Genomic DNA, 23,471 nt, shown 5'->3' on the forward strand with positions numbered 1-23,471 from the left:
ATCAGCACAAGCTCTGAGAAACAGGACCAGTCACATTTTTAAAAGAGAGGAAAAGATTTAAAAAGAATGGCTTGGACTCCTGAGAATATTTTGTGCTGGAAATTGGAAGAAGGCTGAGTTTTGTATTTACTGAGAGATTTTGAATGGCACAATAACACATTCTTGTCTCTGCTGTATACTCTATATGTTATTATATCAAAATAACATATGCCATACTTAGTCTAGAATAAGCCTGATTAAAGAAAAAGGTATTGCTTCCATAACTTTCTCATCAGTGCACCAGAATATTGATGTAAATTTTAAAATAGAATCCTCTCAATCCATGTATCATTACATCAATATCTGGAGGAATAATAAAATAACACAAAGATGAGGTAAGTGGTACTAGATACATGACTTTGTGATGAAAACTGTGTAAAATTTACTAGACGGTTTACTCAAGCATAATGGCACATAATTAAAATGTTCTATAAGATTTTCTATGAATTTTCATCTAATGAAAACATTTAATTAGTCCTGAGTAAGAAAACAGACTAGTTAACTAATACTGTAAAGTTTCTTTACTTGTCCAAATTCTGCTAGTACTCTTCTGAATGATCCATGCTCTATTTATCCTCTTCCTACTGGTGCTGAGAAATTAGTATGTGCTCTTATGCTGTCCTGTTCCTATGGTCACATACTACTATCTTCAGCTTTTAAATGCATTATTAAACCACAATATGTAACTTTAAACTACAAGTGTTTATTTAGGGAATCTTGTTTCTGCAAGACACCATGAATGACTTCTCATTCTATTTGCTCAGCACTTTCTGACTTGCTGGGTGAGGGGAAAGGGAGAATCTGCATTTGATCATCTCTTTAGCCAAAAAGATCAATAACTACTCCACACCAATTTCTATAGCTTTGCACCCCTATATCTTTGGTACCAAAAACTCAAGAGATTTTACTCTCATAGCATTCCATGTCCTGTGTTGCAAAGGCTGGGCCCATTTTCATTTTTCTGTGTCCTTTATAAGTTTTTCGAATTACTTAAAGGGTACACTGAAGGGTGAGGTTTTTGGCAAACTTTGGATCCCAGTTCCATGACTTGTATAGCTGGGTAAAGACACTCATGTGCTCTAAATCTCCATTAGCACATCTCATAAGGCTGTTGGGAAGATTAGAAAAGAATTTATATTAATCAGCCTGTGTCTGGAACAATTTTAAATTACTGGAAAGTATTTCATTTCGTATTTTTAAGTCCCTATGAGGGAAACTCTTCTGCTTTCGCCCCTTAACATTTTCACAGAGGTTAACCAGAGACTCTGCTGCTAACAGATTTAATGTGTGAGCATTTTGATTCTTTACAGGGGATTAACCTCTCCTTAAACGCTGCATCTTTATGAATCAGCCACATATAAAAGAAACCCAACACATATGACTCAACCGTTTATTTTTTTCCCAGATTACAAAGCATCCAAAGGTAGGAGATCCAGGATTAGTGCCTTGGCTTCCACAATACTCCTTTTGCCCTTCTGTTCTGCCATCCTTGGCCCTTGGTCACAGAATGGCTGTGGAGCTTCTGGACACTGTGTATGCGTTCTAGCCTGGAACAAGGGATGTCAGCTGGACCTGTCACTGTATGTCTGCACAAAATAGCCTTCTTGCCTGTCCAGACCAGTCACCTTCTGCTCAAGTCACGTGGCAATGCCTATAAAATTTTTATTTGTTTTTTTTTTTTTTAAGGTGAGCATATACCCTTACCAAATAGCGTTGGAATTCTGTTGGCAAGAGGGAAATGTAAAGTAGTTATTAGTAGATAACTAGCAGTTTTTGACATATATGCCTACAGACACTTCAGAGTCAGGTTCTCCAGAAATGAATATCCCCCTGATCTTCTGATGAAGTTGAAATTGTGATATTCTCCAAGTAGAATAATTCAGACTTTGGTAAATCTAGTGATGAGTCAAGTTCTGCCCATAGTTTGAGTCATGAGGGAAAGATGGTGGTCATATTGTCTATGTAAGGGATAGAGATAAAAACAATAGGAAGATTCCCACACTGTAAGTATAAAACTAGGGAGTATGGCAGGGCTACAAGACTAAGAACTAAAGCATACCTACAAAGAAAACCATTTGAGATGGTCTTACATTTTGGATCATGTTTCCCCTCTTGAACTGTGAGGATCAGAGTAGTTTTACTATTTAAAGTATCATTAAAATATTAAGTACTTTTGAAGTCTGGTATGATGATGGGGGGAATAAAAAGAACTCTGGTCCATGACAAGATTTCTCCCCTGCCTGACTCTTGGGACGAATTAGCCATTGTCTCTCAAAGGAACTGCTCATAGTAACTCTAAGAAGTGCCTGATAGTGAAGCATGAGGTGATTCACATTCTCAGAGGAAGAAGTGATTATGAGGAACTTGCAGGGGGTGGGCTGCAGCTAGGTTGGCAGTTCGAGAGTTGAGACAAGCTCCATCTTTCCCAAGATATGCTAGAAGGAAAAGATGTTTCTTGATAAGATGGAAGCTGATGTTGGGACACAAGAGTATAAGGAGCAAGGTCTTAGAAAGAGTCAAGAGCTGGATATCAGATCCTGTACTGCCGTCCATAGGGATGTGACCTCATTTCTCCTGGTCACACTTTCCACTTCTGCTAAATCAAGGCATTCACCCAGATCAACCCCAGATTCCTTACCTGAATTTTTTTTTTTCTGGGATTCTAAAGTTTAATGTCGATCTGATCACCTTGGAGAGGATCCAGAATACTTGCAAGGTATGCAGTGAGCTGCAGACCACTTGTTCCAGTTTGCTCCCAGCATGGTTTTATTTTGGTTTAGCTGGCAGAAGGAGATTGCATTGCATTTTTGTGCACATGCGCTATGAGTGATGGTAACAAAAATGGCGTTATCAAGTACTTGCCCTTCTATTTCCTGATGGAGACACCATTTCATTCATTCTACAAGTATTTGTCAGGAGATCTTCTAGTCAGAACTGTGTAGACACAGTCTACCAGAGAAAGCTGGCTGAGAAATCATTAGCTATAGTATAAGTTATAGAAAAATTACTACTGAAGTTTTATTAAAGTGCAGATGAAGGGCAATTACGTTTATCTGGGGAATTAAGACTTCATTAGGAAGGTGGCCTTTGAACTGAGTTTCAAAATATGTGTAGAGGTTTAATGGGTGCAGAAGGTGGATGCTGCATTCCAGGCTGAGAGAAGAATGATAGAAAAACATGGAGTTATGAATTAAAAGATTAAAACAGGACAGTGCAGTGCCAGATCCATAGTATTAACTTGGAAAAGACTTAGAGGGAACTGGTTTTGGTTTTTCTCTTCCCCCCCTTCCTCCCTTCTTCCCTTCTTCCCTTCCTTTGTTTTTCTTTTTAAGTGATAGGTAAGCGGACTCAAGGAAGGAGAAGGGATTTATCAAAGGTCACATTACCCATTACCAGCGGCTAGAAATTGTGCTGATTCTTCTGACTTCCAGCTGCCACTAAAAATGAGATCGAGTCAGAGCATGAAGCACCTTGAATTCTACAGCAAACAATTAGACTTGCTACTGTAAGCTATCAGAAGCCAAAGGAATAGCACAGCCTGGCTTGGGGTTTAAGAAGATAATTCTGGAACTAGTGTGAAGAATATGATTAGAGTTGAAAAGATTAGTAAGAAAATGATGGTAATTTTCTAGGAAGGATCTAAGGAATATCATTGAGAAGGGAACGGGGGAGACGTTGTACACCAATACAATGAAGACAGTTGCCTAAGTGCTAACGTGTCCCATGTATGGAATCTGAAAAACTTTACTACAGTAATCCATTCTCTATAGGTCTAGTTATCTATGCAACTCTACAGTGGTGTAGTGGTGACTGTTTATAAGATCCTAAGAGTGTAGAAAGTTGTACATGTTTCCTCTACGGTTTCCGTTTATGGGAGAGAATGTTAGCATACTGAGAGGGTGGTCTGGTCAAATACCATTTCTTCTTGTTCTGTTGGTAGAACACTGGCTATGTAAGAGGAACCTGGGACTGTTGTTTCTACTGAAACACATGATCAAATATCCATCCCCAGCCTGTGTGCTTGATTGTTTAATATTCCCTGCCTTCTCTCCCTACTGTCAAATATGTCAACCTTCCTGATTCTGTTATCATCCCTATCAACCCAAACGTGTTTTAGTTTCTCCTAAGCTTCATCTCAGAAACTAATATATGTACTAAGACAAAAAGAGGAACAGTTGAATCCTGTATCTAAAGAGTACTAGTGACTGTGCTGATCGCTCAGCTAAGGCCTACATCATTTTATCTCCCACCTAGCATGTTACCACAAGTCATTTTCTCGAACATGTTTCCTATCCTTCAGTAACGAGCCCAGTACTTCTAAGCTTCTGTTTTCTAATTTGGATGAGCGAACTTGGCTGAGGGGATTCATTGTCAAAGCTGATTTATGTTGTTGTCCATCCAAACTGCTTAGCTCTGCAGCTGAAATTATCCGTACATGCCCATTGTTCAGAGTTCAGAAAAACACCGTCTGTTCTATTGTTCAGACATAGTCAGGATACAGATTTCCCGTGCTGTTGTGGTTCTTCTCCCTATGCATCAAGCTCTCCTACAATAACGGATGACTGTGCCGCAGAGGTTTTTGGAAGCCTCACAGAAAAGGATAGGGCAGTTTTTACAAATGTGCAGCGATGAGCTGGAGGAAGAATAACTACCTGCGAGCCATTTTTATTTTCATAGAATACATTCAGGCCCTAATAAGAGAAACCAGTTTATTTTTTCATTCTCGCATAAGCCATTAAAACTGTAGGTCTCCTTTCTCAGAGAAGACGAAAAGAGCAACAAGTCAGAAACGTACATAATGTGTGTTCAGTGATTATCTGTGTGAAGCCCTGAGTGATTTACCCGAAGGTAAAGAATAGGCTTTTCCTATATATACCTTTCCTGTATCAATCAGAACCCAGACAGGAAACAAAAACTGTACTCAAATTAGAATAATTTGAGAAAGATTTACTTATAAATGAATTGCCAAGGGTGGGAAAGAAAAAAAAAAAGAGTGCACTGATCTTGGGGAAAATTTGCTGCTCTTACCACCCCAAGTCCTGAGTGAATGGAGTGGTTATTGGAATCTGGACTAGAGAGCTATGCAGAGGAGTCTGCCTTGAGAGACAGAGTGACTTTTGTCATAGGACACAGTTAGCCCTAGCTGTGTCTCATGGAAGGAACCAGAGGAATATATAACTCCCTACTCACCTCTCTTCCTCACTTATGGGGGCCTCGCCGTTGGCTAACACAACCAGGAACCAGAGAACAGAGAATCCCAGTGCTGCAGCTATAATGGTTACAGATCTACCTCCAAAACAAAAGCTGGATGGAGCATAGAGAGGGTCAATATGAAGAGGCAAACGAAAGATGTGTAGTGAATTATCTGTTAATGTTTCCATTCCTTATTTTCTCCTTACAGTCACCTTCTCTAGCATTTCTGCTCCGGGTTCCACATTCTTGATCCTGGGTCTCTGAGCACTCCTTGGTCTGGGGAAGCTGCTGTGAGATGCTGTCTGTAATGTATGCTACTGTTTAGAAGACATCATAGCTTCTTTTTAAAATGGTATAGATCTTGCTGAGATATACCAAGTTTTCCCCTTACCGTCAGCTCTAATCTTGAAAAGTGAGTCGTTTAAAAGAGGCGGCAAGCACAGCAAAGGAAACCATAAACAAAACAAAAAGACAGCCCTCAGAATGGAAGAAAATATTCGCAAACGAAGCAACTGACGAGGGATTTATCTCCAAAATATACAAACAGCTCATGTAGCTCAATATCAGAAAAACAAAGTGGGCAGAAGACCTAACTAGACATTTCTCCAAAGAAGACATAGAGATGGCCAGCAAGCACATGAAAACAAGCTCAACACCACTAATTATTAGAGAAATGCAAATCAAAATTATAGTGAGGTATCACCTCATACCAGTCAGAATGGCCATCATCAAAAATACCTACAAACAGTAAATGCTGGAGAGGGTGTATACCCTCCTACACTGTTGGTGGGAATGTAAATTGTTGCAGCCACTATGGAAAACAGTGTGGAGGTTCCTCAAAAAACTAAAAATAAACTAAACTAAACTAAAAATAGAACTACCATATGACCCAGCAATCCCACTCCTGGGCATATACCTGGAGAAAACCATAATTCAAAAAGATACGTGCACCTAGTGTTCATTGCAGCACTATTTACAATAGCCAGGACATGGAAGCAACCTAAATGTCCATCAACAGAGGAATGGATAAAGAAGATGTGGTACATGTATACAGTGGAATATTACTCACCCATAAAAAGGAACAAAATAGTGCCATTTGCGGAGACATGGATAGACCTAGAGACTCACAGAGTGAAGTAAGTCAGAAAGAAAAACAATTATCATATAATATCACTTACATGTGGAATCTAGAAAAATGATGCAGGTGAACTTATTTGCAAAGTAGAAATAGAGACACAGATGTAGAGAGCAAACTTAATGGATACCAAGGGTGGAAGAGTGGGTGGGATGAACTGGGAGATTGGGATTGACATATATACACTACTATGTATAAAATAGATAACTAATGAGAACCTACTGTATAGCACAGGAAACTCTACTCAGTACTCTTTGGCGACCTAAATGGGAAGGAAATCTAAAAAAGAGGGGATATATGTATATGTATAACTGATTCACTTTGCTGTACCACAGAAACTGACACAACATTGTAAAGCAACTATACTCCAATAAAAAATTAAAAAAAAAAAAAAGGCAGCAAGGGTCGGAACAGTGGCAACTAGGTTGTTTCGAGTTACAATAACAGCTGCTGGACTGGAATGATTTATCTTTAGTCTCAGCATTATTCAGAGACTTCATATTACACTGGAGTTAAACTCTCCATTGGATGGTTTTGGATGAATTTAGCAACAATTCTGCAACTCATACCTTTAGGTATAAGGGCAGCCTTAGGAGTGCTCTGTCCTAACCTCTGCTGAAAGAGAGGAAGGACTCTTCTTTTGCAAGTGAATTCAGCTTCTCCTAAGATCATCTTTTTACTACTATACTAGCCTCATAATGGGGGCTTAAAATCCCATCTTTTTCTACAAATGATTGCTAGCACTGCATATACAGCTTGTCATACATTTGAAAGACTTTCCCTTGATTAATGACTTGATAGCCTCCCTAGACCTAAAGATGGGGATCTCATTTTCCTTGCTGGTTTTGGTTAACAGCTTAAGTCACTTTTGCTTTTAGCAACGCCTGTATTTCTGAAGCATGATCTTGTGTTTCCCCATTGTGTGTGGAAAGGTAAGGCTAAAATTCAAGGTGAGCATTTTGTTAGCCTTAATTTAAGCACTTCAAAGAACATCAAATATGAACATCCACCAGGAGATGCAGAATCTACCGTAAGAATAATCTTTCTCTTTCCATTTTATGATATAAATCAAACTGAAGAGATTCATGGACTTTTCCCTTTTGCAGTTGGCTTGCAAAAGTTTCTTCGTAAAATGCATTTCAGAAAAAAATTCACTGAAATCATTTTTTGAACTTTTTTCTTCCCACATTCGTTCAGACGAACAAGAAACAATCACAGCAATGAATTAATTACTCTAATAACATCTCTCATAATCACATTCTTTCAAGAACAAGGGTCTTTTTCCTTCTTATATTGAAGAACAGCCAATCAGATTACAGAGATAATTGTTCTAAAAGCTCCTTGCTCTCCCTTTGAATATAATTATTTTAAGTATCTAGGGAGAAAAACTAAGACACAATCAGAGGAGGAATTAATTACTCTATTAACTTGGCTTTTACTCAGTTTCATTTATTCACAGTTCTGGAAGGGGCCTTCTGAGGTCATCATTCCATGTATCCCACCTGTCAAGGATGCTTCTAAACCATACAGACAGATGGGTAGCCTCCTAATGGCTTTGCTCCACCATTTAAGTTTCATTTTTTTTCTTTCTCTCTTTCATTATTCTTTGTTCTGTGCATTGTGGGCTATTACTACCCAGAAGAATAAAAACGCATATAGTTTTTCAATTTTCATTCTCCAGTTTCTTCCAGTTTCTTAAAGATAATACATTATGTCAAAAGCATACTTCATTAAATCTAGAACATGTTTTGGGGATAGCGTATCTTCAAAAACCTGTTTCCATTTTGAAGATGTGAGCTGAAATACTGCAGGCTGTATAATGATAGCACTCAGGAAACACTCCAGGGAGTAGAAAAAGGATAAAGAGACATGTTGGGAATACCGTATCATTCCCACTGCTGGCCGTAAATTACATTTTGAACCGTGACATTTATTGTTGAGATTTTCTTTAGTTCTCTGCATGTTTATCACCTTTTAAACATTCCCTTTAAACATTTTAAGGAGAATAAAAATAAACTCTTGTTCAAAGTAAAAGTGATGGGTTTCTTTTTTAACCTATTGCAGTAATAGTCTTTGAAGAAAATTGTGGAATAAGCAAGAGAGTCTTCTTTTGGAGATATTTTGGGAAAAACTCCTCTAAACCTTGTCCTGTAAAATGAATGACCATTGCAACTTCCCTGAGATCCATTTTCTCATACTTTCTCCTATTCAATATTCAGGAGTCCAGAGTTTGAATTAAAAACTGAATAGATGTAAGTTGCAACCTTGGGTCAACATCTATGGCCATAATAATTCTGATTTTTGAGGAGTTTTGAGGCAGAGACCAAGTAATGATTCTCTGTCCAGGGACACCGTGTAGTCAGGAGCTTCTGTGGAACTAAATTTAAAGGTTTACATATTTCACATGTCAATCTAGATTCATGTTCAAAGACGTGTAATAATCTCAGGTCTTGCCCTTTACCTACCTTTTGCCTTTGCTTGTGACTCTTCTGAAGGGTTAGTTAGCAATACTACAGTATCTTCAGCACTGGCTTTTATTATGTTCGTTTCTCCATCTGAGAAATTGCAAAGAGAAACAGACTGGAGTTGTGTCTGTCTGTTGGTTTAAGTTGATTTGTTAGCAAACCTGCTCCCGAGATAATGAAAAGAGCTACATCAGCTTTTGCTGTGAACACACACCTCAAAGCATAGTGGCTTAAAACAACTATTTTCTTTAGCTCAGTTATGTGGGGTGTCCTTTTAAGGGGAGAGGACAAACAGGTATACACATAGAGAAGAAGGCCATGTCAAGATGGATGGAGAGATTGTAGTGATGCAGCTGCATGCCAACGTTAAGCTGAAGATTTCTGGGAGACACCAGAAGTTAGGGGGAAAGCATAGAATCGATTTTTCTTTATAACTCTCAGAATGAACCAATCCTGCTGACACTGTGATTTCAGACTTCTAGTCTCCAGGAGTGTGAAAGAAGAAATATGTCTTGTTTCAAGCAACCAAATTGTGGCACTTTGTTATGGCAGCCCCAGGAAACTAATACACAGTAGTTTCAGGGTTCCAAAGAAGACAAAAAGACAGTAAGCCCCATGTTCAAGCGATTTTCAAGACTTTGTCTGAATCATATTTGCTAATGTCCCATAGGCAAAAGAAAGTCATGTGGTTAACCAGAGTCAAAGAATAAAAAATAATCTCTAGCTATTGATGGAAGGAGCTATAAGTTGCATTGCAAAGAGGCATGGACACATATGAGGAAAACGTCTGGCTGGTTTTATCATTCCACCTCTATACCCTTGAGATGTGGCCGCTACCCTATGATCTGTGGGTAGCACAATCTAGCATATGGCTCAAGTATGCCCCCAAGGTGCATGTTCTTTTAAAAATGCTATGAAGGATATTATTAGATTAACTGATAAAAAGGTCACTTGGGGCTTCCCTGGTGGCGCAGTGGTTGGGAGTCCGCCTGCCGATGCAGGGGACGCGGGTTCGTGCCCCGATCCGGGAAGATCCCACATGCCGCGGAGCGGCTGGGCCCGTGAGCCATGGCCGCTGAGCCTGCGCGTCCGGAGCCTGTGCTCCGCAACGGGAGAGGCCACAGCAGTGAGAGGCCCGCGTACCACAAAAAAAAAAAAAAAGGTCACTTGGATGGACTGTTTTTTTCTTTTTTTATTGAAGTATGGTTGATTTACAATGTTGTATTACTTTCAGGTGTACAACATAATGCTTTGATATTTTTATAGACTATACTCACAAAGTTTTTAAAAAGTATTGGCTGTATTCTCTGTGCTGTACATTATATCCTTGTATCTTATTTATGTTATACCTCATAGTTTGTACCTCTTAATCCCCTTCCCCAATCTGTCCACTTCCCACAACCCTCTCCCCATTTGTAACCACCAGTTTTTTCTGTGTATCTTTGAGCCTGTTTCTGTTTTGTTATATTCGTTCCTTTGCTTTATTTTTTAGATTCCACATATAAGTGAAAACATACAGTATTTGTCTTTCTCTGTCTGTCTTCACTAAGCATAATACCCTCCAGGTCCATCCATGGTGTCACACATGGTGAAATTTCACTCTATTTGTTGACTGAGTAATATTCCATTTCATATATAAAATACATATATATTTATCCATTCCTCTGTTGATGGACACTTAGGCTGCTTCCATATCTTGGCTATTGTAAATAGGGCTGCTGTGACCATTGGGGTGCGTGTATCTTTTCGAATTAGTGTTTCCATTTTCTTTGGCTATATACCCAGGAGTGGAATTGCTAAATCATATGGTAGTTCTATTTTTACATTTCTGAGGAACCTCCGTACCGTTTTCCATAGTGGCTACACCAACTTACATGCTCAGCAACAGTGCACAAGGGTTCCCTTTCTCCACACCCTCAACAACATTTATCATTTGTTGTGTTTTTGGTGATGGCCATTCTGACAAGTGTGAGGTGGTAGCTCATTGTGGTTTTGATTTGCGTTTCCCTGATGATTAATGACGTTGCTCATCTAGGCAATTGTATTCACAGACCAGAAATACAGTCTTTTGGTAATGAACTGCAATTTAGGTTCCAAATGGACATTTTGACTGAACAATTACAACTGAATTCTCATAGTTACCCTATGAACATCTATAGATTAGACCAGGGAGTTTCCTAAGGTCATATTTCTGTTTCTTTGATTTTTTTATCTTCTTCTTACATAACTGTATCAGTTTCATGGAAAGACATAAGTAACAGAGCATCTTTGTTACTGCCAATTTTTTTGGCACATTGGGACATTATGAAAATATTCCCTACAATTTCTTAAATATGCTTGTTCAGATGATGGATTCCTCACTAAGTTTAAATTTCTAAGGACTTTGTTCTTTTGAAAATGCTATAAAGGATATTATTAAACCAACTGATAAAATTGTTCTATGGGTGATAGTTTAGAAAAAAGTACTACGTCAGTACACATTGATGAATTTATCAACTCCGTTGGTGGTGTGCAAGAAAATATTTACATTCTTGGGAAATACTCATTGAAGTATTAGAGATAAAGGTGTCATGCTGTATACAGCTTGTTTTCAGATGGCTCAGAAAAAAAAAAAGATAGGTAAACATACACATATAGGGTATGTGGTAAAGTATTAACAATAGGTAAGTAGACGTAAAACACAGGCAGATGTTCTCTTTACTATTTTTACTGTTTATTTTTGCAACATTTTAAATTTTAAAATTATTTCAAAATGTCAAATTTAACATTAAAAAGATTTTGTTTTTTCACAAAATCAAATGGCAGCCAAGTCTCATCAGCTCTAATTTCATCTTGTTTCCTCTCTAACATTGCACAGTTGTTGGTTTTTTTGTTTTTGTTTTTTCCTGGGAAGGAGGTGACATTGATCAGGTCAGCTCCACTTTGGAAAGGCCAAGTTCTTATGATTTTTACTCATGCAGAGGGTCTAGGTAGGCAGGCAATCTGTCTGTCAGGCTGCACCAGATATCCGAGCCATTATGCTGGTCTACTACGTGATGCCCATGCTCTCTCAAAGGCAGGCTGATGGGGGAGAAAATCAGTTAAGTGAAATGTCAAGGAGAGCGGCAGTAAAGGCTGCAAACTGTATCCTAGTCCGCTTTGTAAACGGGAAGATGGATAGAAAGAAGAAGCATTATGTTCAATGGCCCTCACTGAACATGAAAATTACTTCTTTCTGTATTAGTAAATGGCATTAGGTATATTCATACCTCCCTTTTATTACAGCCAACACAGTCATGTGGTCACAAACCCAATGATAAAAAAGAAAAATAGTTCGTGTCTTAAATATCTTTTATTCAGTAACCAGTTTGTCAAGAAGGCTCAACCTGGTGGGGTTTAAAGGTGAAAGAACTTTATTTTTTCCATCACTGCTTTGTTGAACTTCACACTGCGATCCATTAATGATACCATGTGAATTCCACAGCTTTCCATTCACTGGCAGTTATTAAAATGCGGACCGTGTTAAAGCTTTAAAAGCCAAACCCATTCACTGGCAGTTATTAAAATTTGGTCCATTTTAAAGCTTCAAAGTCAAACTCAATTTAAAATTCATTTCCTCACCTTGCTCTACATAATCCCCCATCCCCCTGCCCTAGTCGCTGCTGCCAGTGCAAGACTGAGCGGAGATGCTGACCACGGAGCGAGAGAGGAAGACGATTTCTGACTCTGAGACCCATACACCTCTTCTAGTCCAGCTCATCCGGAGAGCTGCAACTGGAAAGGGGCAGGCATAAGTGAAATTTCTCCTTAATTAACAAAACAAGATTTTAATGTTCTCGTATGGACCGCTCCTGTTGCTTTTGCCAGTGCTGGCTGACCTTTGTTGTTCTGCAAATGGCAGACCTGTAAATCCTGCCTGTCTCATGGGATGCATGTTTAAGTTCTTATACTGTGAGGTTTGTCCATTTTACCTTTCCCTGATCCTGAGTTAGGATATCTAAATGGACCAGGGGACTCCAGCTGAGCTACCATTTGACTTATGGGAAGCTCACATACTCCTCCCACACTGCCCACTGCCTATGTGCCAGCTCGCTCTAATTCTCTTCCTGTATCTCCAGATAGACCCAAGCAAGTATCTAACCAAACACTGGAAAGCCAGTCCCCTCCCCGTCTTGCAGCTACCCCTAATCACTTGGAGTCACCTTTCATTTTATTTCAGAAGGAAGAGCTGCCTTATTTTTCTCTACCCAGAAACCTTGAAAGACTTCAAATCTAAATCAAATATGACATGGTTTTATATTTACTACAGATTTCAGATACAATAATATTTTTCTTCCATATTGTAGTCCAAAAGCGCCCTGAAAGTTCCTCATGGGGAGCCTAGAATGCCACCATCATTAGGCTATAATAAGGCACCGCATCCCCACCTCCATTCCCGCCAGGGTGATGTTGGATTCAGGGTAAGTGGGAAGCCTGAACTTCCATCCTTGCTGGGCAGTGATGATCCCTGCTAACCATCCCACCGCTTCCACTTCTCCATTCCCCACTTCCACGTCAGTGGAGACTTCTGTCACCAGTGGGTGGTAATGGGTGTTGAGTTGCTTCCTCCCTTCCCCCATGGCTTGATGTCAGAGGAGTTCTAGTGGAGAGTTAGGGTCTAACAACCTCAGTGCAGTAATTGGAACACTCACCCCATGATGTCACCTCCTGCTACCACGTGGGAACCCAGAACTCGTAACCTTACTGGGCAGAAGTAAGAAGCCTGTTTCCCTGGATATCAACAGAGACTGCATGGGGAAACTGGACTTCCACCAGCAGCTGGCAGTAATGAGGTGGCAGTGCTTTTTTTCCCAATGGAGCAGTGTCAGAGGAGTCCTGCTTAAACGAAAGATTTACGTAAGATTCAGGCAATACCTCAGATTTCCGGGTTTAAATTCAAAACAGTTACCTGTTATACCAAGAACTATGAAAACAATTTGAGAAAAGAAGATTAGCAGACACCAACAGAAAGGTGATATGCATATTAGGATTCTCTGACAAGGATTTTTTTTAGAGGACTTTATGTTTTAGAGCACCCTTTGATTTACAGAAAAATTGAATCTGTAGGGAATACTAATACACACCACACCCGGTTTCCCCTATTATTACCATCTTACATTAGTATGGTGCATTTGCCACGATAAATGAACCATTACTGTTACATTATTATTAACTAAAGTCCATATTTTAATCTGATGTTCTTATTCTTTACCTAACGTCTTTGTCTTTTCTAGTATCCTTTCTATTACATTTGGCTTTTGTGTCTCTTTGGGCACCTCTTCACTGAGAGTTTTTCAGATTTACTTTGATGACTTTGACAGTTTTAAGGAATTCTGGACAGGTATTTTGTAGGATGCCCCCCTATTGGAATCTGTCTCATGTTTTTCTCAGAGATACACCGATGCTATGTTTTTGAGAGGAAGAACGCAGAGGTCGTGTCCTTTTCATCATGTCGTCACAAGAATACCTACTACTGACATGATTTATGGCTGTTGGCTTTGACCTTGATCATTTGGCTGAGATGTGTTTAGTATCTCTATTGTAAGGTTACCCTTTATTACGCCATTGCCATACTCTCGTCTTTGGGAAAAATTCTGTGTGCAAACCTCAGACGTAAAGAGTGGAGACTTACGGTTGCCTGCTTGAGGACAGGGTATCCACATAAGTTATTTTGAATTCATCTGCAAGTAAGATTTGTCTAGTCAATTTATTCAATCATTTATTTATATCCAAATGAATATTGATTTTACTTTGGATTATAGTCCAGTACTACTTTATTTTATTGCTTGAATCATTTGAGCTTTGGCCATTGGAATCTCTTGCAGTGGCTTGTGTGCCCATTCCTTTTAGGCTCTCCCAGGTGGCAAAGCAAAGAAATATATGTGTTTAGACTAACCTGTGTATATACAAATATTAATAAATATTTCTATACTTAACAATTTATAACTATATTAAACTAAACGTAAGCTCTTACTGATGTCTTTAAACCATTAACATATGAATCATTCTAGCTTCTTCTCTTTTCTCACATGAGAATTACCATTCCAATGATAAGAAACCTGGCTACCACTCTCCACCATCCATTTAGTTAATTGTTCATTTTTGTATACATGTATAGTGGTTTTTGGAACTAGAGAATAGTATGCTTAGCGAAATAAGTCACACAAATACTGTATGACATCACTTACATGTGGAATCTAAAAAATAATACAAATGAATATATATAACAAAACAGAAACAGACTCACAGATATAAGAAATGAAGCTGGTGGTTACCAGTGGGGAGAGTGCAGCGGAGAGGGGCACATGAAGAGTATGAGATTAAGAGATACAAAGTAATATGTATAAAATAGATAAGCAACAAGGATGTATTGTATAGCACAGGGAATTATAGTCATTATCTTGTAATAACTTTTAATAGAGTATAAATTGTAAAGTGCTGAGTCACTCTGCTGTATACCTAAAACTAATATAACATTGTAAGTCAACTATACTTCAATTTTTAAAAAGACAAGAAAAGGAAATAAAATGTATAATGATCAGAAAGGAAGAAATAAAAGTTTCTGTGTTTGCAGGTAACATGATAATTGTCATAGAATTCCCAAAAATCTCCAAAAATACTTTTAGAACTAATAATTTAGTTCAGCAAAGAAACAGAATACAAGACCAACATATAAAACTCAACTGTATTTCTGTGTATTAGCAGTGAACATGTAGAAACAGAAATTAAAAGTACAATATCATTTATTATAGCTCAAATAATGAAATCCTTAGGTGTAAATCTAACAAAAAAACATACAGGACTTAGATTTTGAAAATTAGCCCTATATTACTAGACATACAATTTTATTTAGTTGTTTAGTTGTTTATGCATCTGTCTTTCCTATACTTCCCAGTACTTTAGCAGAACTCGTGTTTAAACATCTTTGTATGTCAGTATTCAACATTCTTATTTTTTAAATGTTGCAAATGATTTACAGTGAGATCAATAAGTAGATGAAATAGTGACAAGCACGCACTTGGAGGTTTGGAATGAACTTAGTTTGGTAGTTGAACACGTTTTAATTATTAAAGAAGCTAGTTCAGACCGCAGAAGCTAACACTGTCTCATGAGTGCTGTGTCATTGTGAAGGTTAGACGTCATCGTGATTAGAATCTTCTAATTGCCTCATAGCTTTCTCCATGATACTTCCACATTTGCTACTAAACATGCTTGAACTTTAGCTATGCACAAAAAAAAAACAAAAAAAAAAACGGAGAGACCTATGTAAGAAGATAAGAAAAAAATAGTTTGGATGTGTAGGAAGCCTGGGGGAGGGAAGGAAGTTGCTCCAATACAGAGATGTGTCTACTGAATCATTACTTGCCTTTTGCCGAAAGAACTACCTGCTCATCCTAAGAACAAAGAGCAGTTAACTAATTAGTGTCTTTGAAGTCCCTCAAAGAAAGTATCCTGATAACTGTGACCTTTGTTTTACTTCAAGTTCTTGATCTCTCCCTCTGCTGCGACTTCAATTTTTGCTTTGTTCTAGGACAATTTATATAATTGCACCCTCTAAATTATATGATCCTTAAAGGCAACAGTGTGGCATTATATATCTTTATGTCCTTCACGGGCTCAGCACAGCCACGAGGCTTTGCTCCTAGTAAGTCCCCAAAAATATTCGAGGAAAGAGAGAACAATTTGTCTATGTGCAAAGCACTGTGTTACATCCTGGGAACACACCAGTGAACAAAACAGTCATTTAAGTGTAGAAGTCACACATCAAAATAAATAATCATATATGCAAATATAAACTTATAAACTATTATAACTAATATTAAAGGGGTGATTGATTAATATAATATGACTGAGGTGGGAGTTAGAGAAAGGGATCTCTGAATAAGTGATATTTAAGTTGAAATCTGGGCTGAGGAGTTCTCCAGGTAGAAAGCGAAGCAAAACACATTCTAGCAAGAAGGAAAAATTTTATAGAAGGTAGGCAGGGGCTTGAAGAACTGAAATAGGTTAAAATTTAGAGTTTCTCTCCCTCCCTCTCTCTCTTTCTTTCTCCCTCCACCCCGACCCCCACCCCACCCCAATAATCCATTCCTTTTCCTCATTGTAAAAAGTTAGCAGATGGAGGGGCTTCCCTGGTGGTGCAGTGGTTAAGAATCCGCCTGCCAATGCAGGGGACACGTGTTCAATCCCTGGTCTGGGAAGATACCACATGCCGTGGAGCAATTAAGCCCATGCACCACAGCTACTGAGCCTGTGTTCTAGAGTCCGTGAGCCACAACTACTGAAGCCCATGTGCCACAACTACTGAAACCCGTGCACCTAGAGCCCGTGCTCCACAACAAGAGAAGCCACTGCAATGAGAAGCCCATGCACCGCAATGAAGAGCAACCCCCATTCGTCACAACTAGAGAAAGCCCACATGCAGCAGCAAAGACCCAACGCAGCCAAAAATTAAAAAAAAAAAAAAAGTTAGCAGATGCCCATCCCCCCCAAAGAAATAAACAAGGTCAATAGGAAGCCATTCCTTCTTGGTTACATCTGAGATCTACAGCAGCTGGGAACTTCTGTCTACAGTGAGAATCACAGACATGTACCCCCCTGATTGTCTGAAGAAATATTTCTGTTGGAAAAAAAAAGGCTTATTAGTCCAAAAAGATAGGGAGACTTAAATAGCCAGGTGACTTTGATGTAAAAACTATTGAAGTGTCTTCTTTATTCTAATGGCATTTTTATCTTCAGTAGGTGATTGCTAACTTTTACTGCCCTAAGCTACAGCCTAAATACCATTTCATGTCATTTTGAGAGTTTCATTTTTCTCATTTGACAGTTTTAAGCAAAGTGTATTAAAACACTTTTTAGATGTGTTCAAAGCAGAGATAGAGTAAACGAATACGCCACATCAAATTTCGGGAGAGTAAAATGAGTATGTAAAAAGATTTACTATGACTGAATTTTATGTGATTTAAAATTAGTTATTGATGAATATATAATATATTGCAATGTTTCCACATTCATGATATTATTGAAACCGTTTCACTTTCAAGTGACATTTTAAAGGCTTTATCATTAAGAAAAATAAAAGTCTGTTGAAACCCTAATCAGCCTTGATATATACTATAATGACCATACCTGCTATTATTATTAGCCACCAATGTTCCAAATAATTTGAAAGCATAAAGAAGACAGTTTTTGTCACAGTAGAGGTTGAGCCAAGTAGAATAAACCCAAGGCTAAAAAATTAATGTGTTCTAGAGAATTGTGATTAGTGTTAATTTGTCCATTTTCCTTTTTGATTTCTTTTTCAACTTGGGAAATTATCTAGACCAGTCTTTTGTGTTTGTTTTTCTAGTAATTGTCAAACAAGGCCCATTGCTTGGTATCCTCATAGAAATAGCAGCCTCTATTAACTGTCTGTTGTTCCTCTAATTATGGTTTACTGGGATGAGTATGAAAGAATAGAGATAAAAATTGGAGTGGGGTACACTAGCGGAAGTGTTTGTGTATATTAGCCTGAGAAAACATGTCCATTCGAAATCATTCTGTTCACATTCCAAAACCCTTCGGGAAGTTATATAAGATGAAACACTGATCTGCATTTGACACTGAATTTTAGTAAATAATGGATTTCAGTATATTTAGGTTTGGAATAATGTAAAGATCCCTCACTCACACAGAAAGAATATGGTAAATAGATGAGAGTGCTTTGGAAATAATAAGTATAACTGTTTGGACCTCAATATTGAACTAATTTCTACTTTTACCTTACTTATACATCTGTACCTCTAATACACTGGGGAATTCCTCTCTCCTTTTACAGCTAAAAGAAAAGGAAGTAGAGATAAGTCAGATAAATAGTTTCATCCAGAAAATTCCTGGTGCCACCATGAGCATTCAATATTTGAATAAAGGACATGGAAAGGACAACTGGGCCCATACTTGAAAATACACCATTTCTCATGGAAGAATAGGAAAACAGCTACCATTATAATCAGTACTATTCAACAGTCAGGGTGTGAACAAATCAGTCATATATTTTGAATTTTTGTTTCACTTTTTCTTCTTCAAAATTTTAGGCTATGAGTTATATTAAAAAGATAATTGGATGTAAATAATATAATTCTGAACCATGCCTGAAGAATTTCATGACTCTGAGACACTGGGTAAATTATTTATGCTTTTTAGGTCTAGGTTTTCTCAAAAATTAAAACCTTGAATATTAAACAGTTAAAACAATTAAAAGTTGAATATTGTGACTTCAAAATAATATACTTAAGTTGCAGGATATGAAATTAGTATACAGAAATGTGTTGCATTTCTATAAATACACTAGAAAAGAACTGTCAGAAAGAGAAATTAATAAAATACTCCTATTTACAATTGCATTAAAAAGAATGAAATACCTAGGAATAAATCTAAGGAAGTAAAAGACCTGTACTTGGAAAACTATAAGACACTGATGAAAGAAATTGAAGACAACACAAACAGATGGAAAGATACACTGTGTTCATGGATTAGAAGAATACTGTTAAATATTACTCAAGGCTATATGGCCCAAGGCAATCTACAGATTCAACACAACCCCTATCAAAATAGCAATGATATTTTTCACAGGAACTAGAACAAGTAATTCTAAAATTTTCAAAAGATTATCAATAGCCAAAAGAGTCTTGAGAAAAAACAAGGCTGGAGCTATCAGGCACCCTGATTTCAAGCTATACTACAAAGCTACAGTCATCAAAACAGAATGGTACTGGCACAAAAACAGACACATAAAGCAATGGAACAGAACAGACAGCCCAGAAGTGAACACACACTTATATGGTCAACTAATCTATGACAAAGGAGGCGAGAATATACAGTGGGGAAAAGACAACCTCTTTGTGTTGTCTTTTTATGGCTGAATATTACTCAGCCATAAAAAAAGAATTAAATCTTGCCATTTTCGACAACATGGATGGACCTAAAGGCTATTATGCTAAGTGAAATAAGTCAGACAGAGAAGGAAAAATACCATATGATTTCACTTATGTATGGAGTCTAAAAAAAATGAAACAAATGAACAAACATAACAAAACAGAAACAGTCATAGATAGAGACAATAAATAGGTTATTGCCAGAGGGGAGGGCAGTGGAGGGATGAGTGAAATTGAGAGGTGACAGTCGTTTCATGATGCATGTAAGTCATTCATTATGCTGTACACACCTTAAACTTAGTGCTGTATGTCAGTTATATCTCAGTAAAACTGGAAGAAAGAAATAAGTTGTATTCTTCCCTCCTCTAATGTCTTTCAAAAATTTATCTTTGTCATTGGTAGCTGCAGTTTCATTATGATGGGTTTAGTTATGATTTTCCTTTTATTACATCTTATTTGGGATTCGTTGGCCTTGTGAAATCTTTCTTTTGGTGTTTTTATCTGTTTTGGAAAATTCTTTGCCTTTTCTCTTAAAATACTGCTTTAATCACAATTTATTTCTTTTTTCTTACTAGGAATCTATTTGGAGTTATTCTCAGCTGTCTATCATGATTGTCCTTTACTGATTTTTTCTTGCTCTCCCTGCATATTATCCTATTAACTTTCTTTTCTTTATCATGTAACAACTTTGTTGAAATATAATTTATATGCCTTACAGTTTGCTAATTTAAAGTCTGTAATTCAGTGGCTTTTAGTATATTTACAGAGTTTTGCAAACTTTACCACAATCAATTTTAGAAACTTTTCATCAAACTCCTCCCCATAAAAGAAACTCTGTAGCCATTAATAATCACTCCTCATTTTCCTTCAGCCTTCCCTCTTGTGGGCTTATTGATGCTTGTAAAGTATTCTATTCTTTTGTTTTAATTTTATTTTACTCTTTTTGTAATGGAATGTTGGTGCGAGTAACTTAACCTGCTATATTATCAGAAAAAATAGTTATATCCTTTAATCTTTCCTCCTCTTTAGTCTTTTAAAAGCAGATTCCTTAAAAATTTATATTAAAATAAATATCGTGACTACTGAACTGGTATTCCATGTCTTCTAACCCTTTTATAATTACATATCTCATATTTTCATTTATTTCTGTTTTTCTTTTTAGGAAAATATCTAAGTTCAGTTTTTTAATTTACTAATTTGTTCTTTAGCTAAGCATATCTTATATATTTTAAATAGCTTCTCTATATTTAATGCTATATATATTAAAATATCTAATATTTAACTTTCCTATCCTACTGTAAAAAAATTTGGATAGTGCCATATTATCAACAATCCCCATACATATTCAAAAGTCCTTTTCTCCTTGTCACCTCAATGCTGTGGTCTTAGCTATAAATACTTTATTTCATTAAGTTTGTTATCTCTTCCTTTCCTGGAATAGCTCTCCTTGAATGGTTGTTGATTCAGTATGTGCTTTGGATTGTCAGTCAGTGCCAACAGTTGCTGCTCATACAATCAGCCTTTGGGGAGCAGTAGGTTTTGCTGCTGATCTGTTTCCCATGGTTCTGGAAAAGGGCAATCCTTGACGGATCTTATTTGCATACATGCACGTCCAGTTTATCAAACATTGGGACACTAACACAAATGCTCCCATTTATTGATCTTTCTGATCAATAAATTGAAGTCTTTCATTGAAGACATCTTAACTCTACTGTCAGTACCCACGAGGCAAGAGGGAGAATATGCAGGGAATATTTCACCTCTAGGGGAACCCAAACAAATGACCTCTGTGTCCCCTTCTACTCCCTACATCTTTAAGTAGGAGGCAAACATTTTTATGTATTAATCAATGAACTCCTATCTTCTTTCCATCTTTTAGGAATTTTGCACAATTTCTGAAACACAGAGAAGTCTGCGTTTTGCTTTCCAGCAAAAATGGTAATGAATTAATTTATTTTAATAGCTTTTGGAAAATAAGAATAAAATATAGCATGATTCTGGCCCAGTATCTTTAAATCAATATGTAGCACATTGAAATTAGTATAGGATTAATTAATGTATATAAAGCATGGCTTTGCAAATTAGTGAGTTAAGGGTAAATTATTCAATAAATCATGTTGGTACAATCATTTAACTGTTTGAAAAATTGGAAAAAATTGTCAGATCATCATGTTTAAGAGATTCCTTTCATCATAAAACAGGAAAAAAATGATAGATCTGACAATGTAAAACTTGAATATTTGATACATCAAAAATACCATAAATAACTGCAGAACAGTTAGAACTTATGTTTTCATGTTGGGAATGCTTAATAAACAAATGAGTACAATAAGAGATGCAAATATCATAATATTTGAGAATAATTATTAATTTCAGAAAACGCAGTTGAATATGGTGATATTATATAGTGGTGTCAGCTTGATAAAATAGTTGAAATAATTATGATAATTCAGTGACAAGTCTAATGACATTAAAGTTTAAAAAATTAATTTCCTGTATATGAGTCATTTTAAGCATATCATCAAATGAAAGAGTCCCTTTGACCTAACATCAAAAATATAAGTCATCCAGTAAAAATATTAAAAAGAAATATGCAGGGGCTTCCCTGGTGGTGCAGTGGTTGAGAGTCCGCCTGCCAGTGCAGGGGACACGGGTTCGTAGCCCGGTCCGGGAAGACCCCACATGCTGCGGAGCAGCTGGGCCCGTGAGCCATGGCCGCTGAGCCTGCGTGTCCAGAGCCTGTGCTCTGCAACGGGAGAGGCCACAACAGTGAGAGGCCCGCTTACCGCAAAAAAAAAACCAAAAACAACAAAAAAAAGAAGTATGCAGGACCCATATAAAAATAACTAATATATTTGAGCGAAAGAAAAGGAACAATGGGAAAATTAAAACGTTTTATTTTAGACAAAGAAGACTGTTATAAACATGTCTGGTTTTTTTCTAAAATAAAAACATCTATAATATTATTGCATCTACAATATAATAAGAATTATGATAACCACAAGATGAGAGGAGATATTGAGGGAAGAGACTGAAAAACACTACTAAAGATTATCCAAAAGGATATAAAATCCTATAAAATATGAGTAATGGAAGAAATCTAGTTGTATGACATTTAAAAGTTGGTATTAAACACAATTAAAGCAGATTAATGAATTGAACTAGAGAGTCTAATAATAAATACTTGGGAACTTGAATATGTACTTCACAATCACTATGGTGAAGAAATCTGTCCAATTAATAATTTTGGGACAAGAAGCCAGCACTTTAGAGGAAGATTATGAGGTGGGATACTTTGACTAAAATCAGGTACAGATGGCTCCAAAATTTTAATTAAATAAATACGAAATTAGCAGTAGTCATTGAATAATTACTTAATCTTCAATATTATACAAGCTTCACCCCCTTTGAGCATGGTAGGAAACCTAGAAGATATGAGTATATAGCTCCATCGAAATATACATGATAAAATCATCTTCCCAGCAAAAGTAACATCATAAGCAAAATCAAATGCAAATTGAAAAAAAAATTCAAACATATATAATAGACATTGAGCAATGTCTTAATATCAAATAATCCTTACAAATCATAAAATTAGTCTGAATTTACCGGTATAACATTTGAGGAAATTGTATTTTAGACAATTCACAGGGCCAATATCAATAGCATTTATAAGAAAAATTAGTCAACTTTATTAAAACTCCAAAA

At 37.0% G+C, this 23,471-nt stretch overlaps 1 long non-coding RNA gene across 1 annotated transcript in view; it reads left to right on the forward strand.

Annotated features, from left to right (window-relative positions):
- The window catches only part of LOC137233080 (uncharacterized), a 149,362-nt gene that overhangs the window by 23,133 nt on the left and 102,758 nt on the right, over positions 1 to 23,471 (forward strand). The window contains exon 2 of the long non-coding RNA XR_010947286.1: positions 21,643 to 21,701. This is a non-coding gene — a long non-coding RNA (uncharacterized lncRNA). The remainder of the gene's footprint in view (positions 1 to 21,642; positions 21,702 to 23,471) is intronic.

The sequence above is a fragment of the Pseudorca crassidens genome, chromosome 10 (assembly GCF_039906515.1).
Source record: "Pseudorca crassidens isolate mPseCra1 chromosome 10, mPseCra1.hap1, whole genome shotgun sequence".
Classification (NCBI taxonomy): Eukaryota; Metazoa; Chordata; class Mammalia; order Artiodactyla; family Delphinidae; genus Pseudorca; species Pseudorca crassidens.